Below are 26,600 nucleotides of genomic sequence, written 5' to 3'. Positions count from 1 at the left end.
ACTCAAAACAGACATATGGGCAGAAAGTTATCAAGCGATGCATAAAGGGTAAGCATTGTTTCTGCACGGTTTCGAACCGGGGACCTTTCGCATGTGAGGCGAACATGATGACCACTACACTACAGAAACTAACTGAGTGGGGCACTTCCTGGCTGCAGCTTTGTGTCTGGAATAAACTGAACTTCAAAACCTAGATGAAGGAAGAATGTTGTCATGCGAAGCATAAAAAGTCTCAGCTGCTTCTGCCCGGGTTCGAACCGGGGACCTTTCGCGTGTGAGGCGAACGTGATGACCACTACACTACAGAAACTGGATGCCTCGGCTCAGTGCCACTTGTGTTGCAGCACTCATCAGAGGCTTCACTCATCCAAAGAACTGGCTCAATTCTACTGACTAAGTCATGGGCCATGGGCTTACCAACAACAAAAAGCTAAAGCAGCAAACACGTGTCTGTGTGCCTTTAAAGCAGAGAAAGCAAAAGTAGCACTTGCAGCAACACAAAAGCATGGCATCAAAGTGTGAAGCCAGGCAAACGGAACAAGACACAAGCACCCAGTCCCTACAGCTAAGCACAAACTGCAGCTTCCACAAGCAGCCTTTGCTTTATGCTAAATGGCCAAACTGGCTCAGTAACATAAGCCTCCCACTCCAAACTAATTCAGTACAACAAGTGAGAAAGATCTCAGTCATGGTCAATGAAACTTTGAAATGAAACTTACAGATGAGAGAGCAGATTTGCAGAAAGGCACCCAGGTGTTCTCCTGCTTCCACAGGGCTATGAGAGTCTCCTTGCATCCCTGGAAACTTTGCAATGTGCAGCAGAAGTAGTCCAAGCAGTATTCCACTAAAATGAACCTGGGTCTTGCTGGGAGCCTCCACTCATCCACAGGACTTGATCACTTCTACTGGTCCCCTCCCTTTCCAGAAATTCAAAAGCTCTTTGTCTGAATCCCAGCTGTGACATCAGCAAACTCACCGTGCAGCCATTGGAGGAAAGGGGTGTGAAAGCTCTCTGCTAGTCCTGATAGACCAATAATGTGGTGGCACACAGCTGTGGTGATGGTGAAAGCTGTTGTGCAGTTGTTCTCTTTGTTGATGTGATGCAGAGAGATCAGCTGACTGCTAAAAGACCTCCTAGCACAATTACTCACCAAAGAACAAGTCTTGGAGACCAACTACCCTTCACAGAGCCACAAAGACAAAACCAGCACTTGCTTGCAGCAACGGGTTCTAACAGGGTGGTGCTTTTGTCGCCTGCGTTGGTGGTATAGTGGTGAGCATAGCTGCCTTCCAAGCAGTTGACCCGGGTTCGATTCCCGGCCAACGCATACCCTTTAACCAGCAGGTGCCAAGGGAACAAAAAGTAGCTTGCAACTCCTTTCATATTGCTCGCTGCAACATAATTCCACCATCTCAGCCAGGAAGGTCTGAAGCTGGGCATGTGCAGCATTGGTGGTTCAGTGGTAGAATCCAGCCAAACAGGAGCTGTACACAGGGACAGTGGCCATTCTTCTAATCTCATGGAAAGGCCCTTGTTCTACTTAATGTCACCAAGACCAAACAGTGTTACCTTCAAGGAATGTGCCACGTGCAGTTTGAGAAGACTCAAAAAGAAAATCAGATGCAGACTAGTCACTCTTCCATGCCATGCGCTTAGCGGCAAAAACAATGCCGTCTCCCCGTCGGGGAATCGAACCCCGGTCTTCCGCGTGACAGGCGGAGATACTGTCCACTATACTAACGAGGACGAGCAAAAGGGGCATCGATTAGGCATACCTCCCTGAAACTCTCACCACTTGAGGTGAACAGAAAGGCCACCTGCAGCAAAGATGTTTCTGCCCGGTTTCGAACCGGGGACCTTTCGCGTGTTAGGCGAACGTGATGACCACTACACTACAGAAACTAACTGAGTGGGGCACTCCCTGGCTGCAGCTTTGTGTCTGGAATAAACTGAAATTCAAAACCTAGATGAAGGAAGAATGTTGTCATGCGAAGCATAAAAAGTTTCAGCTGCTTCTGCCCGGTTTCGAACCGGGGACCTTTCGCGTGTAAAGCCAACGTGATGACCACAACACTACAGAAACTGAGTTGGGCACCTCCTGGCTGCAGCTTAGTGTCTGGATTAAAAAGGGACTCAAAACAGACATATGGGCAGAAAGTTATCAAGCGATGCATAAAGGGTAAGCATTGTTTCTGCCTGGTTTCGAACCAGGGACCTTTCGCGTGTGAGGCGAACGTGATGACCACTACACTACAGAAACTGCATGCCTCAGCTCAGTGCCACTTGTGTTGCAGCACTCATCAGAGGCTTCACTCATCCAAAGAACTGGCTCAATTCTACTGACTAAGTCATGGGCCATGGGCTTACCAACAACAAAAAGCTAAAGCAGCAAACACGTGTCTGTGTGCCTTTAAAGCAGAGAAAGCAAAAGTAGCACTTGCAGCAACACAAAAGCATGGCATCAAAGTGTGAAGCCAGGCAAACGGCACAAGACACAAGCACCCAGTCACTACAGCTAAGCACAAACTGCAGCTTCCACAAGCAGCCTTTGCATTATGCTAAATGGCCAAACTGGCTCAGTAACATAAGCCACCCACTTTAAACTAATTCAGTACAACAAGTGAGAAAGATCTCAGTCATGGTCAATGAAACTTTGAAATGAAACTTACAGATGAGAGAGCAGATTTGCAGAAAGGCACCCAGGTGTTCTCCTGCTTCCACAGGGCTATGAGAGTCTTCTTGCATCCCTGGAAACTTTGCAATGTGCAGCAGAAGGAGTCCAAGCAGTATTCCACTAAAATGAACCTGGGTCTTGCTGGGAGCCTCCACTCATCCACAGGACTTGATCACTTCTACTGGTCCCCTCCCTTTCCAGAAATTTAAAAGCTCTTTGTCTGAATCCCAGCTGTGACATCAGCAAACTCACCGTGCAGCCATTGGAGGAAAGGGGTGTGAAAGCTCTCTGCTAGTCCTGATAGACCAATAATGTGGTGGCACACAGCTGGGGTGATGGTGAAAGCTGTTGTGCAGTTGTTCTCTTTGTTGATGTGATGCAGAGAGATCAGCTGACTGCTAAAAGACCTCCTAGCACAATTACTCACCAAAGAACAAGTCTTGGAGACCAACTCCCCTTCACAGAGCCACAAAGACAAAACCAGCACTTGCTTGCAGCAACGGGTTCTAACAGGGTGGTGATTTTGTCGCCTGCGTTGGTGGTATAGTGGTGAGCATAGCTGCCTTCCAAGCAGTTGACCCGGGTTCGATTCCCGGTCAACGCATACCCTTTAACCAGCAGGTGCCAAGTGAACAAAAAGTAGCTTGCAACTCCTTTCATATTGCTCGCTGCAACATAATTCCACCATCTCAGCCAGGAAGGTCTGAAGCTGGGCATGTGCAGCATTGGTGGTTCAGTGGTAGAATCCAGCCAAACAGGAGCTGTACACAGGGACAGTGGCCATTCTTCTAATCTCATGGAAAGGCCCTTGTTCTACTTAATGTCATCAAGACCAAACAGTGTTACCTTCAAGGAATGTGCCACGTGCAGTTTGAGAAGACTCAAAAAGAAAATCAGATGCAGACTAGTCACTCTTCCATGCCATGCGCTTAGCGGCAATCGAACCCCGGTCTTCCGCGTGACAGGCGGAGATACTGTCCACTATACTAACGAGGACGAGCAAAAGGGGCATCGATTAGGCATACCTCCCTGAAACTCTCACCACTTGAGGTGAACAGAAAGGCCACCTGCAGCAAAGATGTTTCTGCCCGGTTTCGAACCGGGGACCTTTCGCGTGTTAGGCGAACGTGATGACCACTACACTACAGAAACTAACTGAGTGGGGCACTTCCTGGCTGCAGCTTTGTGTCTGGAATAAACTGAAATTCAAAACCTAGATGAAGGAAGAATGTTGTCATGCGAAGCATAAAAAGTCTCAGCTGCTTCTGCCCGGTTTCGAACCGGGGACCTTTCGCGTGTAAAGCGAACGTGATGACCACTACACTGCAGAAACTGAGTCGGGCACCTCCTGGCTGCAGCTTAGTGTCTGGATTAAAAAGGGACTCAAAACACAAATATGGGCAGAAAGTTATCAAGCGATGCATAAAGGGTAAGCATTGTTTCTGCCCGGTTTCGAACCGGGGACCTTTCGCGTGTGAGGCGAACGTGATGACCACTACACTACAGAAACTGCATGCCTCAGCTCAGTGCCACTTGTGTTGCAGCACTCATCAGAGGCTTCACTCATCCAAAGAACTGGCTCAATTCTACTGACTAAGTCATGGGCCATGGGCTTACCAACAACAAAAAGCTAAAGCAGCAAACACGTGTCTGTGTGCCTTTAAAGCAGAGAAAGCAAAAGTAGCACTTGCAGCAACACAAAAGCATGGCATCAAAGTGTGAAGCCAGGCAAACGGCACAAGACACAAGCACCCAGTCCCTACAGCTAAGCACAAACTGCAGCTTCCACAAGCAGCCTTTGCATTATGCTAAATGGCCAAACTGGCTCAGTAACATAAGCCACCCACTCCAAACTAATTCAGTACAACAAGTGAGAAAGATCTCAGTCATGGTCAATGAAACTTTGAAATGAAACTTACAGATGAGAGAGCAGATTTGCAGAAAGGCACCCAGGTGTTCTCCTGCTTCCACAGGGCTATGAGAGTCTTCTTGCATCCCTGGAAACTTTGCAATGTGCAGCAGAAGGAGTCCAAGCAGTATTCCACTAAAATGAACCTGGGTCTTGCTGGGAGCCTCCACTCATCCACAGGACTTGATCACTTCTACTGGTCCCCTCCCTTTCCAGAAATTTAAAAGCTCTTTGTCTGAATCCCAGCTGTGACATCAGCAAACTCACCGTGCAGCCATTGGAGGAAAGGGGTGTGAAAGCTCTCTGCTAGTCCTGATAGACCAATAATGTGGTGGCACACAGCTGGGGTGATGGTGAAAGCTGTTGTGCAGTTGTTCTCTTTGTTGATGTGATGCAGAGAGATCAGCTGACTGCTAAAAGACCTCCTAGCACAATTACTCACCAAAGAACAAGTCTTGGAGACCAACTCCCCTTCACAGAGCCACAAAGACAAAACCAGCACTTGCTTGCAGCAACGGGTTCTAACAGGGTGGTGCTTTTGTCGCCTGCGTTGGTGGTATTGTGGTGAGCATAGCTGCCTTCCAAGCAGTTGACCCGGGTTCGGTTCCCGGCCAACGCATACCCTTTAACCAGCAGGTGCCAAGGGAACAAAAAGTAGCTTGCAACTCCTTTCATATTGCTCGCTGCAACATAATTCCACCATCTCAGCCAGGAAGGTCTGAAGCTGGGCATGTGCAGCATTGGTGGTTCAGTGGTAGAATCCAGCCAAACAGGAGCTGTACACAGGGACAGTGGCCATTCTTCTAATCTCATGGAAAGGCCCTTGTTCTACTTAATGTCACCAAGACCAAACAGTGTTACCTTCAAGGAATGTGCCACGTGCAGTTTGAGAAGACTCAAAAAGAAAATCAGATGCAGACTAGTCACTCTTCCATGCCATGCGCTTAGCGGCAAAAACAATGCCGTCTCCCCGTCGGGGAATCGAACCCCGGTCTTCCGCGTGACAGGCGGAGATACTGTCCACTATACTAACGAGGACGAGCAAAAGGGGCATCGATTAGGCATACCTCCCTGAAACTCTCACCACTTGAGGTGAACAGAAAGGCCACCTGCAGCAAAGATGTTTCTGCCCGGTTTCGAACCGGGGACCTTTCGCGTGTTAGGCGAACGTGATGACCACTACACTACAGAAACTAACTGAGTGGGGCACTTCCTGGCTGCAGCTTTGTGTCTGGAATAAACTGAAATTCAAAACCTAGATGAAGGAAGAATGTTGTCATGCGAAGCATAAAAAGTCTCAGCTGCTTCTGCCCGGTTTCGAACCGGGGACCTTTCGCGTGTAAAGCGAACGTGATGACCACTACACTACAGAAACTGAGTCGGGCACCTCCTGGCTGCAGCTTAGTGTCTGGATTAAAAAGGGACTCAAAACACAAATATGGGCAGAAAGTTATCAAGCGATGCATAAAGGGTAAGCATTGTTTCTGCCCGGTTTCGAACCGGGGACCTTTCGCTTGTGAGGCGAACGTGATGACCACTACACTACAGAAACTGCATGCCTCAGCTCAGTGCCACTTGTGTTGCAGCACTCATCAGAGGCTTCACTCATCCAAAGAACTGGCTCAATTCTACTGACTAAGTCATGGGCCATGGGCTTACCAACAACAAAAAGCTAAAGCAGCAAACACGTGTCTGTGTGCCTTTAAAGCAGAGAAAGCAAAAGTAGCACTTGCAGCAACACAAAAGCATGGCATCAAAGTGTGAAGCCAGGCAAACGGCACAAGACACAAGCACCCAGTCCCTACAGCTAAGCACAAACTGCAGCTTCCACAAGCAGCCTTTGCATTATGCTAAATGGCCAAACTGGCTCAGTAACATAAGCCTCCCACTCCAAACTAATTCAGTACAACAAGTGAGAAAGATCTCAGTCATGGTCAATGAAACTTTGAAATGAAACTTACAGATGAGAGAGCAGATTTGCAGAAAGGCACCCAGGTGTTCTCCTGCTTCCACAGGGCTATGAGAGTCTCCTTGCATCCCTGGAAACTTTGCAATGTGCAGCAGAAGGAGTCCAAGCAGTATTCCACTAAAATGAACCTGGGTCTTGCTGGGAGCCTCCACTCATCCACAGGACTTGATCACTTCTACTGGTCCCCTCCCTTTCCAGAAATTTAAAAGCTCTTTGTCTGAATCCCAGCTGTGACATCAGCAAACTCACCGTGCAGCCATTGGAGGAAAGGGGTGTGAAAGCTCTCTGCTAGTCCTGATAGACCAATAATGTGGTGGCACACAGCTGGGGTGATGGTGAAAGCTGTTGTGCAGTTGTTCTCTTTGTTGATGTGATGCAGAGAGATCAGCTGACTGCTAAAAGACCTCCTAGCACAATTACTCACCAAAGAACAAGTCTTGGAGACCAACTCCCCTTCACAGAGCCACAAAGACAAAACCAGCACTTGCTTGCAGCAACGGGTTCTAACAGGGTGGTGCTTTTGTCGCCTGCGTTGGTGGTATTGTGGTGAGCATAGCTGCCTTCCAAGCAGTTGACCCGGGTTCGATTCCCGGCCAACGCATACCCTTTAACCAGCAGGTGCCAAGGGAACAAAAAGTAGCTTGCAACTCCTTTCATATTGCTCGCTGCAACATAATTCCACCATCTCAGCCAGGAAGGTCTGAAGCTGGGCATGTGCAGCATTGGTGGTTCAGTGGTAGAATCCAGCCAAACAGGAGCTGTACACAGGGACAGTGGCCATTCTTCTAATCTCATGGAAAGGCCCTTGTTCTACTTAATGTCACCAAGACCAAACAGTGTTACCTTCAAGGAATGTGCCACGTGCAGTTTGAGAAGACTCAAAAAGAAAATCAGATGCAGACTAGTCACTCTTCCATGCCATGCGCTTAGCGGCAAAAACAATGCCGTCTCCCCGTCGGGGAATCGAACCCCGGTCTTCCGCGTGACAGGCGGAGATACTGTCCACTATACTAACGAGGACGAGCAAAAGGGGCATCGATTAGGCATACCTCCCTGAAACTCTCACCACTTGAGGTGAACAGAAAGGCCACCTGCAGCAAAGATGTTTCTGCCCGGTTTCGAACCGGGGACCTTTCGCGTGTTAGGCGAACGTGATGACCACTACACTACAGAAACTAACTGAGTGGGGCATTTCCTGGCTGCAGCTTTGTGTCTGGAATAAACTGAAATTCAAAACCTAGATGAAGGAAGAATGTTGTCATGCGAAGCATAAAAAGTCTCAGCTGCTTCTGCCCGGTTTCGAACCGGGGACCTTTCGCGTGTAAAGCCAACGTGATGACCACTACACTACAGAAACTGAGATGGGCACCTCCTGGCTGCAGCTTAGTGTCTGGATTAAAAAGGGACTCAAAACAAACATATGGGCAGAAAGTTATCAAGCGATGCAGAAAGGGTAAGCATTGTTTCTGCCCGGTTTCGAACCGGAGACCTTTCGCATGTGAGGCGAACGTGATGACCACTACACTACAGAAACTGCATGCCTCAGCTCAGTGCCACTTGTGTTGCAGCACTCATTAGAGGCTTCACTCATCCAAAGAACTGGCTCAATTCTACTGACTAAGTCATGGGCCATGGGCTTACCAACAACAAAAAGCTAAAGCAGCAAACACGTGTCTGTGTGCCTTTAAAGCAGAGAAAGCAAAAGTAGCACTTGCAGCAACACAAAAGCATGGCATCAAAGTGTGAAGCCAGGCAAACGGCACAAGACACAAGCACCCAGTCCCCACAGCTAAGCACAAACTGCATCTTCCACAAGCAGCCTTTGCTTCATGCTAAATGGCCAAACTGGCTCAGTAACATAAGCCTCCCATTCCAAACTAATTCAGTACAACAAGTGAGAAAGATCTCAGTCATGGTCAATGAAACTTTGAAATGAAACTTACAGATGAGAGAGCAGATTTGCAGAAAGGCACCCAGGTGTTCTCCTGCTTCCACAGGGCTATGAGAGTCTCCTTGCATCCCTGGAAACTTTGCAATGTGCAGCAGAAGGAGTCCAAGCAGTATTCCACTAAAATGAACCTGGGTCTTGCTGGGAGCCTCCACTCATCCACAGGACTTGATCACTTCTACTGGTCCCCTCCCTTTCCAGAAATTCAAAAGCTCTTTGTCTGAATCCCAGCTGTGACATCAGCAAACTCACCGTGCAGCCATTGGAGGAAAGGGGTGTGAAAGCTCTCTGCTAGTCCTGATAGACCAATAATGTGGTGGCACACAGCTGGGGTGATGGTGAAAGCTGTTGTGCAGTTGTTCTCTTTGTTGATGTGATGCAGAGAGATCAGCTGACTGCTAAAAGACCTCCTAGCACAATTACTCACCAAAGAACAAGTCTTGGAGACCAACTCCCCTTCACAGAGCCACAAAGACAAAACCAGCACTTGCTTGCAGCAACGGGTTCTAACAGGGTGGTGCTTTTGTCGCCTGCGTTGGTGGTATTGTGGTGAGCATAGCTGCCTTCCAAGCAGTTGACCCGGGTTCGATTCCTGGCCAACGCATACCCTTTAACCAGCAGGTGCCAAGTGAACAAAAAGTAGCTTGCAACTCCTTTCATATTGCTCGCTGCAACATAATTCCACCATCTCAGCCAGGAAGGTCTGAAGCTGGGCATGTGCAGCATTGGTGGTTCAGTGGTAGAATCCAGCCAAACAGGAGCTGTACACAGGGACAGTGGCCATTCTTCTAATCTCATGGAAAGGCCCTTGTTCTACTTAATGTCACCAAGACCAAACAGTGTTACCTTCAAGGAATGTGCCACGTGCAGTTTGAGAAGACTCAAAAAGAAAATCAGATGCAGACTAGTCACTCTTCCATGCCATGCGCTTAGCGGCAAAAACAATGCCGTCTCCCCGTCGGGGAATCGAACCCCGGTCTTCCGCGTGACAGGCGGAGATACTGTCCACTATACTAACGAGGACGAGCAAAAGGGGCATCGATAAGGCATACCTCCCTGAAACTCTCACCACTTGAGGTGAACAGAAAGGCCACCTGCAGCAAAGATGTTTCTGCCCGGTTTCGAACCGGGGACCTTTCGCGTGTTAGGCGAACGTGATGACCACTACACTACAGAAACTAACTGAGTGGGGCACTTCCTGGCTGCAGCTTTGTGTCTGGAATAAACTGAAATTCAAAACATAGATGAAGGAAGAATGTTGTCATGCGAAGCATAAAAAGTCTCAGCTGCTTCTGCCCGGTTTCGAACCGGGGGCCTTTCGCGTGTAAAGCGAACGTGATGACCACTACACTACAGAAACTGAGTCTAGCACCTCCTGGCTGCAGCTTAGTGTCTGGATTAAAAAGGGACTCAAAACACAAATATGGGCAGAAAGTTATCAAGCGATGCATAAAGGGTAAGCATTGTTTCTGCCCGGTTTCGAACCGGGGACCTTTCGCGTGTGAGGCGAACGTGATGACCACTACACTACAGAAACTGCATGCCTCAGCTCAGTGCCACTTGTGTTGCAGCACTCATCAGAGGCTTCACTCATCCAAAGAACTGGCTCAATTCTACTGACTAAGTCATGGGCCATGGGCTTACCAACAACAAAAAGCTAAAGCAGCAAACACGTGTCTGTGTGCCTTTAAAGCAGAGAAAGCAAAAGTAGCACTTGCAGCAACACAAAAGCATGGCATCAAAGTGTGAAGCCAGGCAAACGGCACAAGACACAAGCACCCAGTCCCTACAGCTAAGCACAAACTGCAGCTTCCACAAGCAGCCTTTGCATTATGCTAAATGGCCAAACTGGCTCAGTAACATAAGCCACCCACTCCAAACTAATTCAGTACAACAAGTGAGAAAGATCTCAGTCATGGTCAATGAAACTTTGAAATGAAACTTACAGATGAGAGAGCAGATTTGCAGAAAGGCACCCAGGTGTTCTCCTGCTTCCACAGGGCTATGAGAGTCTTCTTGCATCCCTGGAAACTTTGCAATGTGCAGCAGAAGGAGTCCAAGCAGTATTCCACTAAAATGAACCTGGGTCTTGCTGGGAGCCTCCACTCATCCACAGGACTTGATCACTTCTACTGGTCCCCTCCCTTTCCAGAAATTTAAAAGCTCTTTGTCTGAATCCCAGCTGTGACATCAGCAAACTCACCGTGCAGCCATTGGAGGAAAGGGGTGTGAAAGCTCTCTGCTAGTCCTGATAGACCAATAATGTGGTGGCACACAGCTGGGGTGATGGTGAAAGCTGTTGTGCAGTTGTTCTCTTTGTTGATGTGATGCAGAGAGATCAGCTGACTGCTAAAAGACCTCCTAGCACAATTACTCACCAAAGAACAAGTCTTGGAGACCAACTCCCCTTCACAGAGCCACAAAGACAAAACCAGCACTTGCTTGCAGCAACGGGTTCTAACAGGGTGGTGCTTTTGTCGCCTGCGTTGGTGGTATTGTGGTGAGCATAGCTGCCTTCCAAACAGTTGACCCGGGTTCGATTCCCGGCCAACGCATACCCTTTAACCAGCAGGTGCCAAGGGAACAAAAAGTAGCTTGCAACTCCTTTCATATTGCTCGCTGCAACATAATTCCACCATCTCAGCCAGGAAGGTCTGAAGCTGGGCATGTGCAGCATTGGTGGTTCAATGGTAGAATCCAGCCAAACAGGAGCTGTACACAGGGACAGTGGCCATTCTTCTAATCTCATGGAAAGGCCCTTTTTCTACTTAATGTCACCAAGACCAAACAGTGTTACCTTCAAGGAATGTGCCACGTGCAGTTTGAGAAGACTCAAAAAGAAAATCAGATGCAGACTAGTCACTCTTCCATGCCATGCGCTTAGCGGCAAAAACAATGCCGTCTCCCCGTCGGGGAATCGAACCCCGGTCTTCCGCGTGACAGGCGGAGATACTGTCCACTATACTAACGAGGACGAGCAAAAGGGGCATCGATTAGGCATACCTCCCTGAAACTCTCACCACTTGAGGTGAACAGAAAGGCCACCTGCAGCAAAGATGTTTCTGCCCGGTTTCGAACCGGGGACCTTTCGCGTGTTAGGCGAACGTGATGACCACTACACTACAGAAACTAACTGAGTGGGGCACTTCCTGGCTGCAGCTTTGTGTCTGGAATAAACTGAAATTCAAAACCTAGATGAAGGAAGAATGTTGTCATGCGAAGCATAAAAAGTCTCAGCTGCTTCTGCCCGGTTTCGAACCGGGGACCTTTCGCGTGTAAAGCCAACGTGATGACCACTACACTACAGAAACTGAGATGGGCATCTCCTGGCTGCAGCTTAGTGTCTGGATTAAAAAGGGACTCAAAACAAACATATGGGCAGAAAGTTATCAAGCGATGCAGAAAGGGTAAGCATTGTTTCTGCCCGGTTTCGAACCGGAGACCTTTCGCATGTGAGGCGAACGTGATGACCACTACACTACAGAAACTGCATGCCTCAGCTCAGTGCCACTTGTGTTGCAGCACTCATCAGAGGCTTCACTCATCCAAAGAACTGGCTCAATTCTACTGACTAAGTCATGGGCCATGGGCTTACCAACAACAAAAAGCTAAAGCAGCAAACACGTGTCTGTGTGCCTTTAAAGCAGAGAAAGCAAAAGTAGCACTTGCAGCAACACAAAAGCATGGCATCAAAGTGTGAAGCCAGGCAAACGGCACAAGACACAAGCACCCAGTCCCCACAGCTAAGCACAAACTGCATCTTCCACAAGCAGCCTTTGCTTCATGCTAAATGGCCAAACTGGCTCAGTAACATAAGCCTCCCATTCCAAACTAATTCAGTACAACAAGTGAGAAAGATCTCAGTCATGGTCAATGAAACTTTGAAATGAAACTTACAGATGAGAGAGCAGATTTGCAGAAAGGCACCCAGGTGTTCTCCTGCTTCCACAGGGCTATGAGAGTCTCCTTGCATCCCTGGAAACTTTGCAATGTGCAGCAGAAGGAGTCCAAGCAGTATTCCACTAAAATGAACCTGGGTCTTGCTGGGAGCCTCCACTCATCCACAGGACTTGATCACTTCTACTGGTCCCCTCCCTTTCCAGAAATTCAAAAGCTCTTTGTCTGAATCCCAGCTGTGACATCAGCAAACTCACCGTGCAGCCATTGGAGGAAAGGGGTGTGAAAGCTCTCTGCTAGTCCTGATAGACCAATAATGTGGTGGCACACAGCTGGGGTGATGGTGAAAGCTGTTGTGCAGTTGTTCTCTTTGTTGATGTGATGCAGAGAGATCAGCTGACTGCTAAAAGACCTCCTAGCACAATTACTCACCAAAGAACAAGTCTTGGAGACCAACTCCCCTTCACAGAGCCACAAAGACAAAACCAGCACTTGCTTGCAGCAACGGGTTCTAACAGGGTGGTGCTTTTGTCGCCTGCGTTGGTGGTATAGTGGTGAGCATCTGAGGCAATCTGAAATAGAGCCAAACAGGAGCTGTACACAGGGACAGTGGCCATTCTTCTTATCTCATGGAAAGGCCCTTGTTCTACTTAATGTCACCAAGACCAAACAGTGTTACCTTCAAGGAATGTGCCACGTGCAGTTTGAGAAGACTCAAAAAGAAAATCAGATGCAGACTAGTCACTCTTCCATGCCATGCGCTTAGCGGCAAAAACAACGCCGTCTCCCCGTCGGGGAATCGAACCCCGGTCTTCCGCGTGACAGGCGGAGATACTGTCCACCATACTAACGAGGACGAGCAAAAGGGGCATCGATTAGGCATACCTCCCTGAAACTCTCACCACTTGAGGTGAACAGAAAAGCCACCTGCAGCAAAGATGTTTCTGCCCGGTTTCGAACCGGGGACCTTTCGCGTGTTAGGCGAACGTGATGACCACTACACTACAGAAACTAACTGAGTGGGGCACTTCCTGGCTGCAGCTTTGTGTCTGGAATAAACTGAAATTCAAAACCTAGATGAAGGAAGAATGTTGTCATGCGAAGCATAAAAAGTCTCAGCTGTTTCTGCCCGGTTTCGAACCGGGGACCTTTCGCGTGTAAAGCTAACGTGATGACCACTACACTACAGAAACTGAGTTGGGCACCTCCTGGCTGCAGCTTAGTGTCTGGATTAAAAAGGGACTCAAAACAGACATATGGGCAGAAAGTTATCAAGCGATGCATAAAGGGTAAGCATTGTTTCTGCACGGTTTCGAACCGGGGACCTTTCGCGTGTGAGGCGAACATGATGACCACTACACTACAGAAACTAACTGAGTGGGGCACTTCCTGGCTGCAGCTTTGTGTCTGGAATAAACTGAACTTCAAAACCTAGATGAAGGAAGAATGTTGTCATGCGAAGCATAAAAAGTCTCAGCTGCTTCTGCCCGGGTTCGAACCGGGGACCTTTCGCGTGTGAGGCGAACGTGATGACCACTACACTACAGAAACTGGATGCCTCGGCTCAGTGCCACTTGTGTTGCAGCACTCATCAGAGGCTTCACTCATCCAAAGAACTGGCTCAATTCTACTGACTAAGTCATGGGCCATGGGCTTACCAACAACAAAAAGCTAAAGCAGCAAACACGTGTCTGTGTGCCTTTAAAGCAGAGAAAGCAAAAGTAGCACTTGCAGCAACACAAAAGCATGGCATCAAAGTGTGAAGCCAGGCAAACGGAACAAGACACAAGCACCCAGTCCCTACAGCTAAGCACAAACTGCAGCTTCCACAAGCAGCCTTTGCTTTATGCTAAATGGCCAAACTGGCTCAGTAACATAAGCCTCCCACTCCAAACTAATTCAGTACAACAAGTGAGAAAGATCTCAGTCATGGTCAATGAAACTTTGAAATGAAACTTACAGATGAGAGAGCAGATTTGCAGAAAGGCACCCAGGTGTTCTCCTGCTTCCACAGGGCTATGAGAGTCTCCTTGCATCCCTGGAAACTTTGCAATGTGCAGCAGAAGTAGTCCAAGCAGTATTCCACTAAAATGAACCTGGGTCTTGCTGGGAGCCTCCACTCATCCACAGGACTTGATCACTTCTACTGGTCCCCTCCCTTTCCAGAAATTCAAAAGCTCTTTGTCTGAATCCCAGCTGTGACATCAGCAAACTCACCGTGCAGCCATTGGAGGAAAGGGGTGTGAAAGCTCTCTGCTAGTCCTGATAGACCAATAATGTGGTGGCACACAGCTGTGGTGATGGTGAAAGCTGTTGTGCAGTTGTTCTCTTTGTTGATGTGATGCAGAGAGATCAGCTGACTGCTAAAAGACCTCCTAGCACAATTACTCACCAAAGAACAAGTCTTGGAGACCAACTCCCCTTCACAGAGCCACAAAGACAAAACCAGCACTTGCTTGCAGCAACGGGTTCTAACAGGGTGGTGCTTTTGTCGCCTGCGTTGGTGGTATAGTGGTGAGCATCTGAGGCAATCTGAAATCCAGCCAAACAGGAGCTGTACACAGGGACAGTGGCCATTCTTCTAATCTCATGGAAAGGCCCTTTTTCTACTTAATGTCACCAAGACCAAACAGTGTTACCTTCAAGGAATGTGCCACGTGCAGTTTGAGAAGACTCAAAAAGAAAATCAGATGCAGACTAGTCACTCTTCCATGCCATGCGCTTAGCGGCAAAAACAATGCCGTCTCCCCTTCAGGGAATCGAACCCCGGTCTTCCGAGTGACAGGCGGAGATACTGTCCACTATACTAACGAGGACGAGCAAAAGGGGCATCGATTAGGCATACCTCCCTGAAACTCTCACCACTTGAGGTGAACAGAAAGGCCACCTGCAGCAAAGATGTTTCTGCCCGGTTTCGAACCGGGGACCTTTCGCGTGTTAGGCGAACGTGATGACCACTACACTACAGAAACTAACTGAGTGGGGCACTTCCTGGCTGCAGCTTTGTGTCTGGAATAAACTGAAATTCAAAACCTAGATGAAGGAAAAATGTTGTCATGCGAAGCATAAAAAGTCTCAGCTGCTTCTGCCCGGTTTCGAACCGGGGACCTTTCGCGTGTAAAGCAAACGTGATTTGGCTGTTTGGCTGGCCACTACACTTGACCACTACACTTCAGAAACTGAGTCTAGCACCTCCTGGCTGCAGCTTAGTGTCTGGATTAAAAAGTTATCAAGCGATGCATAAAGGGTAAGCATTGTTTCTGCCCGGTTTCGAACCGGGGACCTTTCGCGTGTGAGGCGAACGTGATGACCACTACACTACAGAAACTGCATGCCTCAGCTCAGTGCCACTTGTGTTGCAGCACTCATCAGAGGCTTCACTCATCCAAAGAACTGGCTCAATTCTACTGACTAAGTCATGGGCCATGGGCTTACCAACAGCAAAAAGCTAAAGCAGCAAACACGTGTCTGTGTGCCTTTAAAGCAGAGAAAGCAAAAGTAGCACTTGCAGCAACAAAAAAGCATGGCATCAAAGTGTGAAGCCAGACAAACGGCACAAGACACAAGCACCCAGTCCCTACAGCTAAGCACAAACTGCAGCTTCCACAAGCAGCCTTTGCATTATGCTAAATGGCCAAACTGGCTCAGTAACATAAGCCTCCCACTCCAAACTAATTCAGTACAACAAGTGAGAAAGATCTCAGTCATGGTCAATGAAACTTTGAAATGAAACTTACAGATGAGAGAGCAGATTTGCAGAAAGGCACCCAGGTGTTCTCCTGCTTCCACAGGGCTATGAGAGTCTCCTTGCATCCCTGGAAACTTTGCAATATGCAGCAGAAGGAGTCCAAGCAGTATTCCACTAAAATGAACCTGGGTCTTGCTGGGAGCCTCCACTCATCCACAGGACTTGATCACTTCTACTGGTCCCCTCCCTTTCCAGAAATTCAAAAGCTCTTTGTCTGAATCCCAGCTGTGACATCAGCAAACTCACCGTGCAGCCATTGGAGGAAAGGGGTGTGAAAGCTCTCTGCTAGTCCTGATAGACCAATAATGTGGTGGCACACAGCTGGGGTGATGGTGAAAGCTGTTGTGCAGTTGTTCTCTTAGTTGATGTGATGCAGAGAGATCAGCTGACTGCTAAAAGACCTCCTAGCACAATTACTCACCAAAGAACAAGTCGTGGAGACCAACTCCCCTTCACAGAGCCACAAAGACAAAACCAGCACTTGCTTGCAGCAACGGGTTCTAACAGGGTGGTGCTTTTGTCGCCTGCGTTGGTGGTATAGTGGTGAGCATAGCTGCCTTCCAAGCAGTTGACCCGGGTTAGATTCCCGGCCAACGCATACCCTTTAACCAGCAGGTGCCAAGGGAACAAAAAGTAGCTTGCAACTACTTTCATATTGCTCGCTGCAACATAATTCCACCATCTCAGCCAGGAAGGTCTGAAGCTGGGCATGTGCAGCATTGGTGGTTCAGTGGTAGAATCCAGCCAAACAGGAGCTGTACACAGGGACAGTGGCCATTCTTCTAATCTCATGGAAAGGCCCTTGTTCTACTTAATGTCACCAAGACCAAACAGTGTTACCTTCAAGGAATGTGCCACGTGCAGTTTGAGAAGACTCAAAAAGAAAATCAGATGCAGACTAGTCACTCTTCCACTTGAGGTGAACAGAAAGGCCACCTGCAGCAAAGATGTTTCTGCCCGGTTTCGAACCGGGGACCTTTCACGTGTAAAGCGAACGTGATGACCACTACACTACAGAAACTGCATGCCTCAGCTCAGTGCCACTTGTGTTGCAGCACTCATCAGAGGCTTCACTCATCCAAAGAACTGGCTCAATTCTACTGACTAAGTCATGGGCCATGGGCTTACCAACAACAAAAAGCTAAAGCAGCAAACACGTGTCTGTGTGCCTTTAAAGCAGAGAAAGCAAAAGTAGCACTTGCAGCAACACAAAAGCATGGCATCAAAGTGTGAAGCCAGGCAAACGGCACAAGACACAAGCACCCAGTCCCTACAGCTAAGCACAAACTGCAGCTTCCACAAGCAGCCTTTGCATTATGCTAAATGGCCAAACTGGCTCAGTAACATAAGCCTCCCACTCCAAACTAATTCAGTACAACAAGTGAGAAAGATCTCAGTCATGGTCAATGAAACTTTGAAATGAAACTTACAGATGAGAGAGCAGATTTGCAGAAAGGCACCCAGGTGTTCTCCTGCTTCCACAGGGCTATGAGAGTCTTCTTGCATCCCTGGAAACTTTGCAATGTGCAGCAGAAGGAGTCCAAGCAGTATTCCACTAAAATGAACCTGGGTCTTGCTGGGAGCCTCCACTCATCCACAGGACTTGATCACTTCTACTGGTCCCCTCCCTTTCCAGAAATTTAAAAGCTCTTTGTCTGAATCCCAGCTGTGACATCAGCAAACTCACCGTGCAGCCATTGGAGGAAAGGGGTGTGAAAGCTCTCTGCTAGTCCTGATAGACCAATAATGTGGTGGCACACAGCTGGGGTGATGGTGAAAGCTGTTGTGCAGTTGTTCTCTTTGTTGATGTGATGCAGAGAGATCAGCTGACTGCTAAAAGACTTCCTAGCACAATTACTCACCAAAGAACAAGTCTTGGAGACCAACTCCCCTTCACAGAGCCACAAAGACAAAACCAGCACTTGCTTGCAGCAACGGGTTCTAACAGGGTGGTGCTTTTGTCGCCTGCGTTGGTGGTATAGTGGTGAGCATAGCTGTCTTCCAAGCAGTTGACCCGGGTTCGATTCCCGGCCAACGCATACCCTTTAACCAGCAGGTGCCAAGGGAACAAAAAGTAGCTTGCAACTCCTTTCATATTGCTCGCTGCAACATAATTCCACCATCTCAGCCAGGAAGGTCTGAAGCTGGGCATGTGCAGCATTGGTGGTTCAGTGGTAGAATCCAGCCAAACAGGAGCTGTACACAGGGACAGTGGCCATTCTTCTAATCTCATGGAAAGGCCCTTGTTCTACTTAATGTCACCAAGACCAAACAGTGTTACCTTCAAGGAATGTGCCACGTGCAGTTTGAGAAGACTCAAAAAGAAAATCAGATGCAGACTAGTCACTCTTCCATGCCATGCGCTTAGCGGCAAAAACAATGCCGTCTCCCCGTCGGGGAATCGAACCCCGGTCTTCCGCGTGACAGGCGGAGATACTGTCCACTATACTAACGAGGACGAGCAAAAGGGGCATCGATTAGGCATACCTCCCTGAAACTCTCACCACTTGAGGTGAACAGAAAGGCCACCTGCAGCAAAGATGTTTCTGCCCGGTTTCGAACCGGGGACCTTTCGCGTGTTAGGCGAACGTGATGACCACTACACTACAGAAACTAACTGAGTGGGGCACTTCCTGGCTGCAGCTTTGTGTCTGGAATAAACTGAAATTCAAAACCTAGATGAAGGAAGAATGTTGTCATGCGAAGCATAAAAAGTCTCAGCTGCTTCTGCCCGGTTTCGAACCGGGGACCTTTCGCGTGTAAAGCGAACGTGATGACCACTACACTACAGAAACTGAGTCTAGCACCTCCTGGCTGCAGCTTAGTGTCTGGATTAAAAAGGGACTCAAAACACAAATATGGGAAGAATGTTGTCATGCGAAGCATAAAAAGTCTCAGCTGCTTCTGCCCGGGTTCGAACCGGGGACCTTTCGCGTGTGAGGCGAACGTGATGACCACTACACTACAGAAACTGGATGCCTCGGCTCAGTGCCACTTGTGTTGCAGCACTCATCAGAGGCTTCACTCATCCAAAGAACTGGCTCAATTCTACTGACTAAGTCATGGGCCATGGGCTTACCAACAACAAAAAGCTAAAGCAGCAAACACGTGTCTGTGTGCCTTTAAAGCAGAGAAAGCAAAAGTAGCACTTGCAGCAACACAAAAGCATGGCATCAAAGTGTGAAGCCAGGCAAACGGAACAAGACACAAGCACCCAGTCCCTACAGCTAAGCACAAACTGCAGCTTCCACAAGCAGCCTTTGCTTTATGCTAAATGGCCAAACTGGCTCAGTAACATAAGCCTCCCACTCCAAACTAATTCAGTACAACAAGTGAGAAAGATCTCAGTCATGGTCAATGAAACTTTGAAATGAAACTTACAGATGAGAGAGCAGATTTGCAGAAAGGCACCCAGGTGTTCTCCTGCTTCCACAGGGCTATGAGAGTCTCCTTGCATCCCTGGAAACTTTGCAATGTGCAGCAGAAGTAGTCCAAGCAGTATTCCACTAAAATGAACCTGGGTCTTGCTGGGAGCCTCCACTCATCCACAGGACTTGATCACTTCTACTGGTCCCCTCCCTTTCCAGAAATTCAAAAGCTCTTTGTCTGAATCCCAGCTGTGACATCAGCAAACTCACCGTGCAGCCATTGGAGGAAAGGGGTGTGAAAGCTCTCTGCTAGTCCTGATAGACCAATAATGTGGTGGCACACAGCTGTGGTGATGGTGAAAGCTGTTGTGCAGTTGTTCTCTTTGTTGATGTGATGCAGAGAGATCAGCTGACTGCTAAAAGACCTCCTAGCACAATTACTCACCAAAGAACAAGTCTTGGAGACCAACTCCCCTTCACAGAGCCACAAAGACAAAACCAGCACTTGCTTGCAGCAACGGGTTCTAACAGGGTGGTGCTTTTGTCGCCTGCGTTGGTGGTATAGTGGTGAGCATCTGAGGCAATCTGAAATCCAGCCAAACAGGAGCTGTACACAGGGACAGTGGCCATTCTTCTAATCTCATGGAAAGGCCCTTTTTCTACTTAATGTCACCAAGACCAAACAGTGTTACCTTCAAGGAATGTGCCACGTGCAGTTTGAGAAGACTCAAAAAGAAAATCAGATGCAGACTAGTCACTCTTCCATGCCATGCGCTTAGCGGCAAAAACAATGCCGTCTCCCCTTCGGGGAATCGAACCCCGGTCTTCCGCGTGACAGGCGGAGATACTGTCCACTATACTAACGAGGACGAGCAAAAGGGGCATCGATTAGGCATACCTCCCTGAAACTCTCACCACTTGAGGTGAACAGAAAGGCCACCTGCAGCAAAGATGTTTCTGCCCGGTTTCGAACCGGGGACCTTTCGCGTGTGAGGCGAACGTGATGACCACTACACTACAGAAACTGGATGCCTCGGCTCAGTGCCACTTGTGTTGCAGCACTCATCAGAGGCTTCACTCATCCAAAGAACTGGCTCAATTCTACTGACTAAGTCATGGGCCATGGGCTTACCAACAACAAAAAGCTAAAGCAGCAAACACGTGTCTGTGTGCCTTTAAAGCAGAGAAAGCAAAAGTAGCACTTGCAGCAACACAAAAGCATGGCATCAAAGTGTGAAGCCAGGCAAACGGAACAAGACACAAGCACCCAGTCCCTACAGCTAAGCACAAACTGCAGCTTCCACAAGCAGCCTTTGCTTTATGCTAAATGGCCAAACTGGCTCAGTAACATAAGCCTCCCACTCCAAACTAATTCAGTACAACAAGTGAGAAAGATCTCAGTCATGGTCAATGAAACTTTGAAATGAAACTTACAGATGAGAGAGCAGATTTGCAGAAAGGCACCCAGGTGTTCTCCTGCTTCCACAGGGCTATGAGAGTCTCCTTGCATCCCTGGAAACTTTGCAATGTGCAGCAGAAGTAGTCCAAGCAGTATTCCACTAAAATGAACCTGGGTCTTGCTGGGAGCCTCCACTCATCCACAGGACTTGATCACTTCTACTGGTCCCCTCCCTTTCCAGAAATTCAAAAGCTCTTTGTCTGAATCCCAGCTGTGACATCAGCAAACTCACCGTGCAGCCATTGGAGGAAAGGGGTGTGAAAGCTCTCTGCTAGTCCTGATAGACCAATAATGTGGTGGCACACAGCTGTGGTGATGGTGAAAGCTGTTGTGCAGTTGTTCTCTTTGTTGATGTGATGCAGAGAGATCAGCTGACTGCTAAAAGACCTCCTAGCACAATTACTCACCAAAGAACAAGTCTTGGAGACCAACTCCCCTTCACAGAGCCACAAAGACAAAACCAGCACTTGCTTGCAGCAACGGGTTCTAACAGGGTGGTGCTTTTGTCGCCTGCGTTGGTGGTATAGTGGTGAGCATCTGAGGCAATCTGAAATCCAGCCAAACAGGAGCTGTACACAGGGACAGTGGCCATTCTTCTAATCTCATGGAAAGGCCCTTTTTCTACTTAATGTCACCAAGACCAAACAGTGTTACCTTCAAGGAATGTGCCACGTGCAGTTTGAGAAGACTCAAAAAGAAAATCAGATGCAGACTAGTCACTCTTCCATGCCATGCGCTTAGCGGCAAAAACAATGCCGTCTCCCCTTCGGGGAATCGAACCCCGGTCTTCCGCGTGACAGGCGGAGATACTGTCCACTATACTAACGAGGACGAGCAAAAGGGGCATCGATTAGGCATACCTCCCTGAAACTCTCACCACTTGAGGTGAACAGAAAGGCCACCTGCAGCAAAGATGTTTCTGCCCGGTTTCGAACCGGGGACCTTTCGCGTGTTAGGCGAACGTGATGACCACTACACTACAGAAACTAACTGAGTGGGGCACTTCCTGGCTGCAGCTTTGTGTCTGGAATAAACTGAAATTCAAAACCTAGATGAAGGAAGAATGTTGTCATGCGAAGCATAAAAAGTCTCAGCTGCTTCTGCCCGGTTTCGAACCGGGGACCTTTCGCGTGTAAAGCGAACGTGATGACCACTACACTACAGAAACTGAGTCTAGCACCTCCTGGCTGCAGCTTAGTGTCTGGATTAAAAAGGGACTCAAAACACAAATATGGGAAGAATGTTGTCATGCGAAGCATAAAAAGTCTCAGCTGCTTCTGCCCGGGTTCGAACCGGGGACCTTTCGCGTGTGAGGCGAACGTGATGACCACTACACTACAGAAACTGGATGCCTCGGCTCAGTGCCACTTGTGTTGCAGCACTCATCAGAGGCTTCACTCATCCAAAGAACTGGCTCAATTCTACTGACTAAGTCATGGGCCATGGGCTTACCAACAACAAAAAGCTAAAGCAGCAAACACGTGTCTGTGTGCCTTTAAAGCAGAGAAAGCAAAAGTAGCACTTGCAGCAACACAAAAGCATGGCATCAAAGTGTGAAGCCAGGCAAACGGAACAAGACACAAGCACCCAGTCCCTACAGCTAAGCACAAACTGCAGCTTCCACAAGCAGCCTTTGCTTTATGCTAAATGGCCAAACTGGCTCAGTAACATAAGCCTCCCACTCCAAACTAATTCAGTACAACAAGTGAGAAAGATCTCAGTCATGGTCAATGAAACTTTGAAATGAAACTTACAGATGAGAGAGCAGATTTGCAGAAAGGCACCCAGGTGTTCTCCTGCTTCCACAGGGCTATGAGAGTCTCCTTGCATCCCTGGAAACTTTGCAATGTGCAGCAGAAGTAGTCCAAGCAGTATTCCACTAAAATGAACCTGGGTCTTGCTGGGAGCCTCCACTCATCCACAGGACTTGATCACTTCTACTGGTCCCCTCCCTTTCCAGAAATTCAAAAGCTCTTTGTCTGAATCCCAGCTGTGACATCAGCAAACTCACCGTGCAGCCATTGGAGGAAAGGGGTGTGAAAGCTCTCTGCTAGTCCTGATAGACCAATAATGTGGTGGCACACAGCTGTGGTGATGGTGAAAGCTGTTGTGCAGTTGTTCTCTTTGTTGATGTGATGCAGAGAGATCAGCTGACTGCTAAAAGACCTCCTAGCACAATTACTCACCAAAGAACAAGTCTTGGAGACCAACTCCCCTTCACAGAGCCACAAAGACAAAACCAGCACTTGCTTGCAGCAACGGGTTCTAACAGGGTGGTGCTTTTGTCGCCTGCGTTGGTGGTATAGTGGTGAGCATCTGAGGCAATCTGAAATCCAGCCAAACAGGAGCTGTACACAGGGACAGTGGCCATTCTTCTAATCTCATGGAAAGGCCCTTTTTCTACTTAATGTCACCAAGACCAAACAGTGTTACCTTCAAGGAATGTGCCACGTGCAGTTTGAGAAGACTCAAAAAGAAAATCAGATGCAGACTAGTCACTCTTCCATGCCATGCGCTTAGCGGCAAAAACAATGCCGTCTCCCCTTCGGGGAATCGAACCCCGGTCTTCCGCGTGACAGGCGGAGATACTGTCCACTATACTAACGAGGACGAGCAAAAGGGGCATCGATTAGGCATACCTCCCTGAAACTCTCACCACTTGAGGTGAACAGAAAGGCCACCTGCAGCAAAGATGTTTCTGCCCGGTTTCGAACCGGGGACCTTTCGCGTGTGAGGCGAACGTGATGACCACTACACTACAGAAACTGGATGCCTCGGCTCAGTGCCACTTGTGTTGCAGCACTCATCAGAGGCTTCACTCATCCAAAGAACTGGCTCAATTCTACTGACTAAGTCATGGGCCATGGGCTTACCAACAACAAAAAGCTAAAGCAGCAAACACGTGTCTGTGTGCCTTTAAAGCAGAGAAAGCAAAAGTAGCACTTGCAGCAACACAAAAGCATGGCATCAAAGTGTGAAGCCAGGCAAACGGAACAAGACACAAGCACCCAGTCCCTACAGCTAAGCACAAACTGCAGCTTCCACAAGCAGCCTTTGCTTTATGCTAAATGGCCAAACTGGCTCAGTAACATAAGCCTCCCACTCCAAACTAATTCAGTACAACAAGTGAGAAAGATCTCAGTCATGGTCAATGAAACTTTGAAATGAAACTTACAGATGAGAGAGCAGATTTGCAGAAAGGCACCCAGGTGTTCTCCTGCTTCCACAGGGCTATGAGAGTCTCCTTGCATCCCTGGAAACTTTGCAATGTGCAGCAGAAGTAGTCCAAGCAGTATTCCACTAAAATGAACCTGGGTCTTGCTGGGAGCCTCCACTCATCCACAGGACTTGATCACTTCTACTGGTCCCCTCCCTTTCCAGAAATTCAAAAGCTCTTTGTCTGAATCCCAGCTGTGACATCAGCAAACTCACCGTGCAGCCATTGGAGGAAAGGGGTGTGAAAGCTCTCTGCTAGTCCTGATAGACCAATAATGTGGTGGCACACAGCTGTGGTGATGGTGAAAGCTGTTGTGCAGTTGTTCTCTTTGTTGATGTGATGCAGAGAGATCAGCTGACTGCTAAAAGACCTCCTAGCACAATTACTCACCAAAGAACAAGTCTTGGAGACCAACTCCCCTTCACAGAGCCACAAAGACAAAACCAGCACTTGCTTGCAGCAACGGGTTCTAACAGGGTGGTGCTTTTGTCGCCTGCGTTGGTGGTATAGTGGTGAGCATCTGAGGCAATCTGAAATCCAGCCAAACAGGAGCTGTACACAGGGACAGTGGCCATTCTTCTAATCTCATGGAAAGGCCCTTTTTCTACTTAATGTCACCAAGACCAAACAGTGTTACCTTCAAGGAATGTGCCACGTGCAGTTTGAGAAGACTCAAAAAGAAAATCAGATGCAGACTAGTCACTCTTCCATGCCATGCGCTTAGCGGCAAAAACAATGCCGTCTCCCCTTCGGGGAATCGAACCCCGGTCTTCCGCGTGACAGGCGGAGATACTGTCCACTATACTAACGAGGACGAGCAAAAGGGGCATCGATTAGGCATACCTCCCTGAAACTCTCACCACTTGAGGTGAACAGAAAGGCCACCTGCAGCAAAGATGTTTCTGCCCGGTTTCGAACCGGGGACCTTTCGCGTGTTAGGCGAACGTGATGACCACTACACTACAGAAACTAACTGAGTGGGGCACTTCCTGGCTGCAGCTTTGTGTCTGGAATAAACTGAAATTCAAAACCTAGATGAAGGAAAAATGTTGTCATGCGAAGCATAAAAAGTCTCAGCTGCTTCTGCCCGGTTTCGAACCGGGGACCTTTCGCGTGTAAAGCAAACGTGATTTGGCTGTTTGGCTGGCCACTACACTTGACCACTACACTTCAGAAACTGAGTCTAGCACCTCCTGGCTGCAGCTTAGTGTCTGGATTAAAAAGTTATCAAGCGATGCATAAAGGGTAAGCATTGTTTCTGCCCGGTTTCGAACCGGGGACCTTTCGCGTGTGAGGCGAACGTGATGACCACTACACTACAGAAACTGCATGCCTCAGCTCAGTGCCACTTGTGTTGCAGCACTCATCAGAGGCTTCACTCATCCAAAGAACTGGCTCAATTCTACTGACTAAGTCATGGGCCATGGGCTTACCAACAGCAAAAAGCTAAAGCAGCAAACACGTGTCTGTGTGCCTTTAAAGCAGAGAAAGCAAAAGTAGCACTTGCAGCAACAAAAAAGCATGGCATCAAAGTGTGAAGCCAGACAAACGGCACAAGACACAAGCACCCAGTCCCTACAGCTAAGCACAAACTGCAGCTTCCACAAGCAGCCTTTGCATTATGCTAAATGGCCAAACTGGCTCAGTAACATAAGCCTCCCACTCCAAACTAATTCAGTACAACAAGTGAGAAAGATCTCAGTCATGGTCAATGAAACTTTGAAATGAAACTTACAGATGAGAGAGCAGATTTGCAGAAAGGCACCCAGGTGTTCTCCTGCTTCCACAGGGCTATGAGAGTCTCCTTGCATCCCTGGAAACTTTGCAATGTGCAGCAGAAGGAGTCCAAGCAGTATTCCACTAAAATGAACCTGGGTCTTGCTGGGAGCCTCCACTCATCCACAGGACTTGATCACTTCTACTGGTCCCCTCCCTTTCCAGAAATTCAAAAGCTCTTTGTCTGAATCCCAGCTGTGACATCAGCAAACTCACCGTGCAGCCATTGGAGGAAAGGGGTGTGAAAGCTCTCTGCTAGTCCTGATAGACCAATAATGTGGTGGCACACAGCTGGGGTGATGGTGAAAGCTGTTGTGCAGTTGTTCTCTTAGTTGATGTGATGCAGAGAGATCAGCTGACTGCTAAAAGACCTCCTAGCACAATTACTCACCAAAGAACAAGTCGTGGAGACCAACTCCCCTTCACAGAGCCACAAAGACAAAACCAGCACTTGCTTGCAGCAACGGGTTCTAACAGGGTGGTGCTTTTGTCGCCTGCGTTGGTGGTATAGTGGTGAGCATAGCTGCCTTCCAAGCAGTTGACCCGGGTTAGATTCCCGGCCAACGCATACCCTTTAACCAGCAGGTGCCAAGGGAACAAAAAGTAGCTTGCAACTACTTTCATATTGCTCGCT

At 48.4% G+C, this 26,600-nt stretch overlaps 44 non-coding genes across 44 annotated transcripts; 6 read left to right on the top strand and 38 right to left on the bottom strand.

Annotated features, from left to right (window-relative positions):
* Positions 1-237: 237 nt before the first annotated feature.
* Positions 238-310, bottom strand: trnav-cac (transfer RNA valine (anticodon CAC)). The gene has a single exon. It is a non-coding gene; the product is annotated as a tRNA-Val (tRNA).
* Positions 311-1,256: 946 nt separating this feature from the next.
* Positions 1,257-1,328, top strand: trnag-ucc (transfer RNA glycine (anticodon UCC)). Its single transcript has one exon. It is a non-coding gene; the product is annotated as a tRNA-Gly (tRNA).
* A 347-nt stretch (positions 1,329-1,675) lies between these two features.
* On the bottom strand, positions 1,676-1,747 carry trnad-guc (transfer RNA aspartic acid (anticodon GUC)). Its single transcript has one exon. It is a non-coding gene; the product is annotated as a tRNA-Asp (tRNA).
* Positions 1,748-1,830: 83 nt separating this feature from the next.
* On the bottom strand, positions 1,831-1,903 carry trnav-aac (transfer RNA valine (anticodon AAC)). Its single transcript has one exon. It is a non-coding gene; the product is annotated as a tRNA-Val (tRNA).
* A 285-nt stretch (positions 1,904-2,188) lies between these two features.
* Positions 2,189-2,261, bottom strand: trnav-cac (transfer RNA valine (anticodon CAC)). The gene has a single exon. It is a non-coding gene; the product is annotated as a tRNA-Val (tRNA).
* A 946-nt stretch (positions 2,262-3,207) lies between these two features.
* trnag-ucc (transfer RNA glycine (anticodon UCC)) lies at positions 3,208-3,279 on the top strand. The gene has a single exon. It is a non-coding gene; the product is annotated as a tRNA-Gly (tRNA).
* Positions 3,280-3,754: 475 nt separating this feature from the next.
* trnav-aac (transfer RNA valine (anticodon AAC)) lies at positions 3,755-3,827 on the bottom strand. Its single transcript has one exon. It is a non-coding gene; the product is annotated as a tRNA-Val (tRNA).
* Positions 3,828-3,935: 108 nt separating this feature from the next.
* Positions 3,936-4,008, bottom strand: trnav-uac (transfer RNA valine (anticodon UAC)). Its single transcript has one exon. It is a non-coding gene; the product is annotated as a tRNA-Val (tRNA).
* A 104-nt stretch (positions 4,009-4,112) lies between these two features.
* On the bottom strand, positions 4,113-4,185 carry trnav-cac (transfer RNA valine (anticodon CAC)). The gene has a single exon. It is a non-coding gene; the product is annotated as a tRNA-Val (tRNA).
* Positions 4,186-5,550: 1,365 nt separating this feature from the next.
* trnad-guc (transfer RNA aspartic acid (anticodon GUC)) lies at positions 5,551-5,622 on the bottom strand. Its single transcript has one exon. It is a non-coding gene; the product is annotated as a tRNA-Asp (tRNA).
* An 83-nt stretch (positions 5,623-5,705) lies between these two features.
* On the bottom strand, positions 5,706-5,778 carry trnav-aac (transfer RNA valine (anticodon AAC)). The gene has a single exon. It is a non-coding gene; the product is annotated as a tRNA-Val (tRNA).
* A 108-nt stretch (positions 5,779-5,886) lies between these two features.
* On the bottom strand, positions 5,887-5,959 carry trnav-uac (transfer RNA valine (anticodon UAC)). Its single transcript has one exon. It is a non-coding gene; the product is annotated as a tRNA-Val (tRNA).
* Positions 5,960-6,063: 104 nt separating this feature from the next.
* trnav-cac (transfer RNA valine (anticodon CAC)) lies at positions 6,064-6,136 on the bottom strand. The gene has a single exon. It is a non-coding gene; the product is annotated as a tRNA-Val (tRNA).
* Positions 6,137-7,082: 946 nt separating this feature from the next.
* On the top strand, positions 7,083-7,154 carry trnag-ucc (transfer RNA glycine (anticodon UCC)). The gene has a single exon. It is a non-coding gene; the product is annotated as a tRNA-Gly (tRNA).
* A 347-nt stretch (positions 7,155-7,501) lies between these two features.
* trnad-guc (transfer RNA aspartic acid (anticodon GUC)) lies at positions 7,502-7,573 on the bottom strand. Its single transcript has one exon. It is a non-coding gene; the product is annotated as a tRNA-Asp (tRNA).
* Positions 7,574-7,656: 83 nt separating this feature from the next.
* Positions 7,657-7,729, bottom strand: trnav-aac (transfer RNA valine (anticodon AAC)). Its single transcript has one exon. It is a non-coding gene; the product is annotated as a tRNA-Val (tRNA).
* A 108-nt stretch (positions 7,730-7,837) lies between these two features.
* Positions 7,838-7,910, bottom strand: trnav-uac (transfer RNA valine (anticodon UAC)). Its single transcript has one exon. It is a non-coding gene; the product is annotated as a tRNA-Val (tRNA).
* Positions 7,911-9,452: 1,542 nt separating this feature from the next.
* trnad-guc (transfer RNA aspartic acid (anticodon GUC)) lies at positions 9,453-9,524 on the bottom strand. Its single transcript has one exon. It is a non-coding gene; the product is annotated as a tRNA-Asp (tRNA).
* Positions 9,525-9,607: 83 nt separating this feature from the next.
* On the bottom strand, positions 9,608-9,680 carry trnav-aac (transfer RNA valine (anticodon AAC)). The gene has a single exon. It is a non-coding gene; the product is annotated as a tRNA-Val (tRNA).
* Positions 9,681-9,788: 108 nt separating this feature from the next.
* trnav-uac (transfer RNA valine (anticodon UAC)) lies at positions 9,789-9,861 on the bottom strand. The gene has a single exon. It is a non-coding gene; the product is annotated as a tRNA-Val (tRNA).
* Positions 9,862-9,965: 104 nt separating this feature from the next.
* trnav-cac (transfer RNA valine (anticodon CAC)) lies at positions 9,966-10,038 on the bottom strand. Its single transcript has one exon. It is a non-coding gene; the product is annotated as a tRNA-Val (tRNA).
* A 1,365-nt stretch (positions 10,039-11,403) lies between these two features.
* On the bottom strand, positions 11,404-11,475 carry trnad-guc (transfer RNA aspartic acid (anticodon GUC)). Its single transcript has one exon. It is a non-coding gene; the product is annotated as a tRNA-Asp (tRNA).
* An 83-nt stretch (positions 11,476-11,558) lies between these two features.
* trnav-aac (transfer RNA valine (anticodon AAC)) lies at positions 11,559-11,631 on the bottom strand. Its single transcript has one exon. It is a non-coding gene; the product is annotated as a tRNA-Val (tRNA).
* Positions 11,632-11,739: 108 nt separating this feature from the next.
* trnav-uac (transfer RNA valine (anticodon UAC)) lies at positions 11,740-11,812 on the bottom strand. Its single transcript has one exon. It is a non-coding gene; the product is annotated as a tRNA-Val (tRNA).
* A 1,525-nt stretch (positions 11,813-13,337) lies between these two features.
* Positions 13,338-13,410, bottom strand: trnav-aac (transfer RNA valine (anticodon AAC)). Its single transcript has one exon. It is a non-coding gene; the product is annotated as a tRNA-Val (tRNA).
* A 108-nt stretch (positions 13,411-13,518) lies between these two features.
* On the bottom strand, positions 13,519-13,591 carry trnav-uac (transfer RNA valine (anticodon UAC)). The gene has a single exon. It is a non-coding gene; the product is annotated as a tRNA-Val (tRNA).
* A 285-nt stretch (positions 13,592-13,876) lies between these two features.
* On the bottom strand, positions 13,877-13,949 carry trnav-cac (transfer RNA valine (anticodon CAC)). Its single transcript has one exon. It is a non-coding gene; the product is annotated as a tRNA-Val (tRNA).
* A 1,348-nt stretch (positions 13,950-15,297) lies between these two features.
* On the bottom strand, positions 15,298-15,370 carry trnav-aac (transfer RNA valine (anticodon AAC)). Its single transcript has one exon. It is a non-coding gene; the product is annotated as a tRNA-Val (tRNA).
* A 283-nt stretch (positions 15,371-15,653) lies between these two features.
* trnav-cac (transfer RNA valine (anticodon CAC)) lies at positions 15,654-15,726 on the bottom strand. Its single transcript has one exon. It is a non-coding gene; the product is annotated as a tRNA-Val (tRNA).
* Positions 15,727-16,672: 946 nt separating this feature from the next.
* trnag-ucc (transfer RNA glycine (anticodon UCC)) lies at positions 16,673-16,744 on the top strand. Its single transcript has one exon. It is a non-coding gene; the product is annotated as a tRNA-Gly (tRNA).
* A 350-nt stretch (positions 16,745-17,094) lies between these two features.
* On the bottom strand, positions 17,095-17,167 carry trnav-uac (transfer RNA valine (anticodon UAC)). Its single transcript has one exon. It is a non-coding gene; the product is annotated as a tRNA-Val (tRNA).
* A 946-nt stretch (positions 17,168-18,113) lies between these two features.
* On the top strand, positions 18,114-18,185 carry trnag-ucc (transfer RNA glycine (anticodon UCC)). The gene has a single exon. It is a non-coding gene; the product is annotated as a tRNA-Gly (tRNA).
* A 347-nt stretch (positions 18,186-18,532) lies between these two features.
* trnad-guc (transfer RNA aspartic acid (anticodon GUC)) lies at positions 18,533-18,604 on the bottom strand. The gene has a single exon. It is a non-coding gene; the product is annotated as a tRNA-Asp (tRNA).
* Positions 18,605-18,687: 83 nt separating this feature from the next.
* trnav-aac (transfer RNA valine (anticodon AAC)) lies at positions 18,688-18,760 on the bottom strand. Its single transcript has one exon. It is a non-coding gene; the product is annotated as a tRNA-Val (tRNA).
* A 108-nt stretch (positions 18,761-18,868) lies between these two features.
* trnav-uac (transfer RNA valine (anticodon UAC)) lies at positions 18,869-18,941 on the bottom strand. The gene has a single exon. It is a non-coding gene; the product is annotated as a tRNA-Val (tRNA).
* A 104-nt stretch (positions 18,942-19,045) lies between these two features.
* Positions 19,046-19,118, bottom strand: trnav-cac (transfer RNA valine (anticodon CAC)). The gene has a single exon. It is a non-coding gene; the product is annotated as a tRNA-Val (tRNA).
* A 1,348-nt stretch (positions 19,119-20,466) lies between these two features.
* Positions 20,467-20,539, bottom strand: trnav-cac (transfer RNA valine (anticodon CAC)). The gene has a single exon. It is a non-coding gene; the product is annotated as a tRNA-Val (tRNA).
* A 1,348-nt stretch (positions 20,540-21,887) lies between these two features.
* On the bottom strand, positions 21,888-21,960 carry trnav-aac (transfer RNA valine (anticodon AAC)). The gene has a single exon. It is a non-coding gene; the product is annotated as a tRNA-Val (tRNA).
* A 108-nt stretch (positions 21,961-22,068) lies between these two features.
* Positions 22,069-22,141, bottom strand: trnav-uac (transfer RNA valine (anticodon UAC)). The gene has a single exon. It is a non-coding gene; the product is annotated as a tRNA-Val (tRNA).
* A 104-nt stretch (positions 22,142-22,245) lies between these two features.
* Positions 22,246-22,318, bottom strand: trnav-cac (transfer RNA valine (anticodon CAC)). The gene has a single exon. It is a non-coding gene; the product is annotated as a tRNA-Val (tRNA).
* A 1,348-nt stretch (positions 22,319-23,666) lies between these two features.
* trnav-cac (transfer RNA valine (anticodon CAC)) lies at positions 23,667-23,739 on the bottom strand. The gene has a single exon. It is a non-coding gene; the product is annotated as a tRNA-Val (tRNA).
* A 1,348-nt stretch (positions 23,740-25,087) lies between these two features.
* Positions 25,088-25,160, bottom strand: trnav-aac (transfer RNA valine (anticodon AAC)). The gene has a single exon. It is a non-coding gene; the product is annotated as a tRNA-Val (tRNA).
* A 283-nt stretch (positions 25,161-25,443) lies between these two features.
* On the bottom strand, positions 25,444-25,516 carry trnav-cac (transfer RNA valine (anticodon CAC)). Its single transcript has one exon. It is a non-coding gene; the product is annotated as a tRNA-Val (tRNA).
* Positions 25,517-26,462: 946 nt separating this feature from the next.
* Positions 26,463-26,534, top strand: trnag-ucc (transfer RNA glycine (anticodon UCC)). Its single transcript has one exon. It is a non-coding gene; the product is annotated as a tRNA-Gly (tRNA).
* The last annotated feature ends 66 nt before the right edge of the window (positions 26,535-26,600 follow it).

Source organism: Trichomycterus rosablanca, unplaced genomic scaffold, assembly GCF_030014385.1.
Source record: "Trichomycterus rosablanca isolate fTriRos1 unplaced genomic scaffold, fTriRos1.hap1 scaffold_95, whole genome shotgun sequence".
NCBI lineage: Eukaryota > Metazoa > Chordata > Actinopteri > Siluriformes > Trichomycteridae > Trichomycterus > Trichomycterus rosablanca.
Note: the sequence above shows the minus strand (reverse complement) of the source record. Positions and strands in the feature narration are given on the sequence as shown.